Genomic DNA, 6,180 nt, shown 5'->3' on the forward strand with positions numbered 1-6,180 from the left:
AATATATGTTGGCTCCCGTGTGCCATAGCACATGGAAATTGAAGTGTTGCTATTGATAAGTACTTCTCTTTATGTAACAAGTACAACGATGCTTGACACTTAGAGAAGAGTATGAACGAGCTGCCCAAAAAATAATGACAGTAATTGCGGGCCATGTACATCATGCAAGTGCTGCCCTTTTATGCTGTAGTTTCTTTGGGCTCTTCCAGCTTCAATTTGGGTAGGTCTAGGATGGCATGGATGCACACAAAACCATCCCATCATAGCCAGCAAATAATTAGTGCCTTGATTTCCTTCAACACCCGTTCTCATTGTGGAAAATGTAGCTTGCCACATCTCTCTCTCTCTCTCTCTCTCTCTCTCTCTCACAGTTATCCGGCCTCACCTCTTGCACACTGTTCACCACCGATGATGTCAAACATGCAGCTTGGAAGCTACATAATGACCGAGCCAAAGATAATGAGGGACTACGCATCGAATCCATGCATCTGGACTATATACTAAGGGCTCGATCTTGTACTAGATCACATCCTCACACTCTAGGGTGTTATTGAGGAGGCCAAGGCATGGAGACATAGGGTTTATTGCTGCTTGGTGGACCTTTGCAAGGCTTTTGACAGTGTTGAGAGCTATCTCATCAAATGCTTGCAAGATTTGGGGAATCATGGCACTTTATGAGAGGGCCTTAGGTAGGGTTTCGATGCCTACAGGGTGACAAAGGAGATTAGAAGCACTATCTGCTTTAAACAGGGTTGTCCACAATTCTCCTCTATGTAGCTGATGTGGTATTACTCTTCAAAGGGTCTTAGAAAGGGTTTGGATGCCTATAGGGTGACACAGGAGATTAGAAGCACTATCTACTTAAACAGGGTTGTCCACTATCATGAACTCTATTGGTCTCTACATTGATGAGCTTTATATCTTCATTGGGACATTGGGAGAGGCATGGTTCTCTTTCGTCGGCTCCTTGACCCAAATTCTCCTCTATGTAGATGATGTGGTGTTACTCTTCTAAGGGTCTCCAGCATCCATACCTTTTGCGAGACACATAATCTGAAGGTTAATCTTGATAAAACCAAGATTATGATCTTCAAGTCATTTCGGGAAGCCATGCACAGAGCAGTTCACGTGAAAGAATTATTGGTGGAGGTTGTTGCATTTTACATATACTTGGGGGTTCGTTTCTCTGGCTTGGTTTTCATGATGCAACAAACGATGTAGGACCAAGTGAGCAGGGGATAAGCCACTCTTGCTAGGCTTGAGCAACAATGCTTTCACTCTCATTTTCAGAATCAATAGATCAAGTCTCCTCTTTGACTTGTCAGCCAGGTATGAGTCCTTGCTAGGGGCCTAATCTATCAGAGGTAGAATAGGCTCGAGTAGAGGGCTCCATATTCTCTTACTATCATCTATGATCCACAATAAGTAGTAAGTCCCATACTAGATCATTTTGGATGAGTTTGGGATTAGCCCACTACAACTTGACATAGCGTTGAAGTGATGGCATATCTCCACCGAGTCAGGAATTACATTGACCTCATGTTGACGTATGTTACCATGGCTTGCCTTTTCCGCATCCATATGACATTAGCAATTGAGGTCGATCAAACGTGTTGGTATGTCTATACATGAGATGGTTTGAGGGCGATCAAAGGTGTTGGTATGTCCGTACATGAGATGGTTCAGACCTGGGACATCATATGGATAGATTACCCCCCTTTCAGTATAGCCTTGAGGCTACCTCTATTTCGCTCACTTACCACGAGGTCAAACAGGTTATCCAAGAGGATCTCATACAATTACCAACATTCAAGACACTCCTAGTGAGCTCAGCTTTTACAGAGATAATTGGCTACATATATTAGACGAGGGCTCTATTGATTCGCCAGGCTACACATGGATCCACCACCCTCACTCTTTGAAAATTCAATTGGGCAATTATGTGTTTCCTCACACCAATTATGCATTGAGATTGGACGGGCTGAGGGCATACCTAAAGAGATGCATTTGCACTCTATGTGATCTACAAGAGATGGAACAGAGGAGCATTTGGATGCCCTATGTACCATGAGATCTGAGGTCATCACTATTGGTATGGATTTGGACCCCTCTCTAGCCTACTCGCCTAGATCAGAGACATTTGGCGACTTTCCCCATGAGGCCATATGACATAGAGTCAACTACTCAGGGCACATAAAGGACGTTAGGATGCTCTGCCAGACCCCACCCAGAGTGTGATCATTGAGTTTTTTTAGTCAGATAGCATGGACTATTAGGCCCCCAAGGCCCAGAGTGAGAGATATGACAGATCCGTAAGCGTGTTGATGCATAGATCAGGCTTGGGGGATCTTCCCTCCATTCATAGTCATGGTCGACCGTGTCGGTGTGATAGTGGCACTTGTTTGACGCAGGGCCGTGGCTAAGAGACCGCAACTGATCACCATATTTATCGACGTCAGCACTCTATCATGGGTTTTATGCCGTTGCAGCCTTGTACATCACCAGGGCCTCTTTCTATCGAGAACCTCTTATCCATTCTTAGCTGCCGCATTGACTTGCTTCCTTAGACAACATATAGAGGCCCACACATAGTGACATCACACTGCAATTCCCATCATCTCCATGGGCTCAGACATTTTGCGCTAGTGTTAATGTTTATGTTGTATTTGTCTTGGGTGTAGTTGCTTGCTTAGGGGCTCCATCCATTCAAACCACATTTGGTCTTTCAAAGACTTAAACTCTCTTTTTAATAAACTCTCTCTCTCTCTCTCTCTCTCTCTCTCTCTCTCTCTCTCTCATATGTGGGGTTTTCACCTACGATGTTGCAAGGTTAATTATGCAAAAGATTTGAATCGAATTAAGGCAACATCCCTAGCTTCCATATACCAAGAAATTGTCTAGGAAAATCTCTATGAAATTTGGCTTTCATACGAAGCCTTGGAATGTTCTAACATCATGTTGTATGCATTTGCTTCCCATTGGAGTTTAGCATAGTCTCCTCTTTATCCGTGTAACGTCATCTTATTTTGTGATACAGAAGGCTTCCATGTCATGACCTACAACTTTGCAAAGGATCTACCCATATTTTCATATCATAACTTCATATTGTAGAACAAGGTGCCCAATTTTGTGTACTCCACATGAAGTCTTAACTTCCTCTAAGAAGACCATCGCTTCGGCTAACTCTACAGATGGAACCAATGCCTAAAAGGAATAGTCGATCGCTTTGGCTAACAATATAGATGGAACCAATCTCTAGCAATTCAATCTCATGTTTCATTTTCTTGTCATGAATTTAATTCTTGTCATAAAGTGCTTAACATTTAAACGTATTGGCCAAAGTCAATTAAATTTCCTCTCAGATCCATGTACTCCCGTGCAAATAACTCTTTGTAGTTTTCAAATTGATGGTGGGCCTTCAAAATGACATCTTTTAGTAGATACATGAAGATTCAAATACTTTTAGGATCTTTAAATGTACCAAGTTTAATTCTCAAAAGGAGAAATTGGCCTTGGGAAACTATGCTCTCTAAAACACACATAATTATTGCAATCATTTTGGGGGACATTCTAGGTAGAGAACCCTTGACACTCACAACACTAACACAAAACAAAGAAAACCACTCAAACACAAACACCTTTAGCAAGACCAATATACTTCACCAATAGATCATCTCTTGGCATTCTCATAACTACCAAATTGATCAATTCATTGTTCAATGCAGGCTCAAAAATCTTCTCGCTCTTTCAATAGCCCTTGAAAATTGGGTATCTTTGTCATTCGTCTATTCCAAACGTGGAGAGCATGTGCAACCAAATGAGGTGTACCATGTTAGCTTTGTTCGAATCAGAGCGTCTTGCATTTTGATTTTTCTAGTTATAGTTGCGGCCATTGAAGGTGCTTCTATATTGGAGGTAGAGCTTATTGTCAATATGGCATGGGAACTAACTAGTCTTGCCAAATTGTACCTATAGATTAGATGAATTAACACGTTGCCCCAAATCACAAGTATGGAGCAGATCAATTTCACATATAAAGATCCATAGCACCATTGAGTTCTCAACAAAGACCATGCCCTTCATTAGTATTCTCCACATACGAATAACTAATGTCTATATGAAGTCATCCTCTACATCCTAGCCATGATCTAGAGGGCCCCCCTGCAAGATCATCTCAAGGAGTTGCCCCAAACCATAACTATGGAGCAGATCAATTACACATGTAAAGATCCATAGCACCATATATTTTCCATGGAGTTCTCAACAAAGACCATGTCCATTAGTATTCTCCACATACAAATAACTAATGTCTATATAAGGTCATCCTCTACATCCTAGCCATGATCTAGAGGGCCTCCTGCGGGATCATCTCAAGGGCTTCATGCTGAGGTAGTGGATGCAGATTGGATGGGCATAGTGGGACAGTGGTGGCTTGGCAAGATCCTTTGGAGCATGGAGTCTTCTCCCTCTCAAGATAGAGGCACATGCGTGCTCCCTCTCTCATGTGGGATAGTGGCTTGGCCAGATCCTTTGGAGCATGGAGTCATCTCCCCCTCAAGATAGTAGCACATGCATGCTCCCCCTCTCATGTGGGATAGTGGCTTGTCTAGATCCTTTGGAGCATCCTGAAGTCTTGGAGGGATAGTCCACACAAAGCCTCAATTCCCCTATACAATATTAACAATTCACTAGGACAGTGGTGCCCCTAAGGATTCAATATTTGTACCAAGCCCTTGGACGGTTTTGCTCTAGCCATTACATTATTGTGCAGGCTCAAAAGCATGGAAAGGAAGGGAGTGTAGAAGATAAATTTCCTAATGAAGTCTAGATTTGAGAGTATAAGAGAAGTCAAGGCATGGAGGAGAGAGAAAGAAGAGGATACTTGATCAAGGTCAACCTCTCCTCCACAAGCCCCTCAATGCCCTAGTTGCTATTGCAATTAGACAAAGTTGTGTGGAGGGAGGGAAGGGGCTCCTCTCTAGTAGGTTGGGCAAACATGGAATTGAGGATTTTGGTGATAACAACCCTCTGGCAGAGCTTGTGAAAAATATCTTATTGAAGAGGAAATATGCTTATGTTGGACATTCTGTTTTGAAGCTTTCAAGGAATCTTTTGAAGATTGATTTGTTGGTAGCTATTGATAATAAACCTTTTTCTTGAGGCACTTTACCTTGGTCTCTAGCCACTATGTTGCGTCCCAAATAGAGCAAGCATGGGGACCTTTCTAAGCAAGTGACTTAGAAAAATGTGGATGCCTTATGTGTGATAAAGCGTTGGTTAATGGAATTGAAAAGTGACTAAGATTCAATTGGTAAGCTAGAGATAGAAGCGAAGAGCAAGAATTATAAAGAGGGATAAAATAAGGGGTATCTACTTGGTTCTTTCTTTCCATAGGCATTTCCTTGGCTCCATGTGGTCCTATTGTCCACTTCCTTTCTCGCGGCGAGTGCAAAGATCCTATTTTTCTTCTTTTGCCTTTGCCTTGGATGCTCTAAGATCCATTTTCAGAGTGTTTGAATTGATTTTTCACTTATTGTTGACTATTCGTCAATTGATTTCCCACTTGTTGGTGAATATCTTTTCTTTAAAATGGCAGCAATTGCAACCCACCTTGGCCAGAAGGAAGTTTGTATCAAATCATTACATCTAACCAATTGTTATTTATTTTATATCTTGTTGGTTCCCCTCAAGGAAATCCCTTCAAGAAAATCAACTCTCTCTTTAGGACTTTTTTGTTGGGGGGTGATTTGGGTCAGAGAAAAGTAGCTAAGTTTCAATGCAGATTTTGTACTATGCCAAAAGAGGTTGGTGATGTGGGAATGTAGACATTGAGAATTCGTCAACCAGATTCATGGGGCAATGGATTTTAAATCCATCTTCAATGTGGTCAGAGTTGGTCAGGTGGAACATAGCCAAGATCAAACTGGTCCGATGCAAGCAATAATAGTTGTTGTTGGAAGGAGCCACTATCTTTGGAAATGAATAGTGCACGACTAAGGGGTCAAAACTATGAAAAAGAATGTAGATAGCATGGGAAGGCCTACTGTATCCATTGGTTTGGAAAGTTTTTTCTAGAAGGACAAGCACTTTCTGTAATAGAACTCCATCTGGTTCTCAACCATTTGGAGAGATGCACCAATCAAAGAGGAGACCATTAAAGGAGCACTTCGACTTAACAAG

The sequence above is a fragment of the Dipteris shenzhenensis genome, chromosome 17 (assembly GCF_047967505.1).
Source record: "Dipteris shenzhenensis isolate YYH24624 ecotype China chromosome 17, Dip_SZ_1.0, whole genome shotgun sequence".
NCBI lineage: Eukaryota > Viridiplantae > Streptophyta > Polypodiopsida > Gleicheniales > Dipteridaceae > Dipteris > Dipteris shenzhenensis.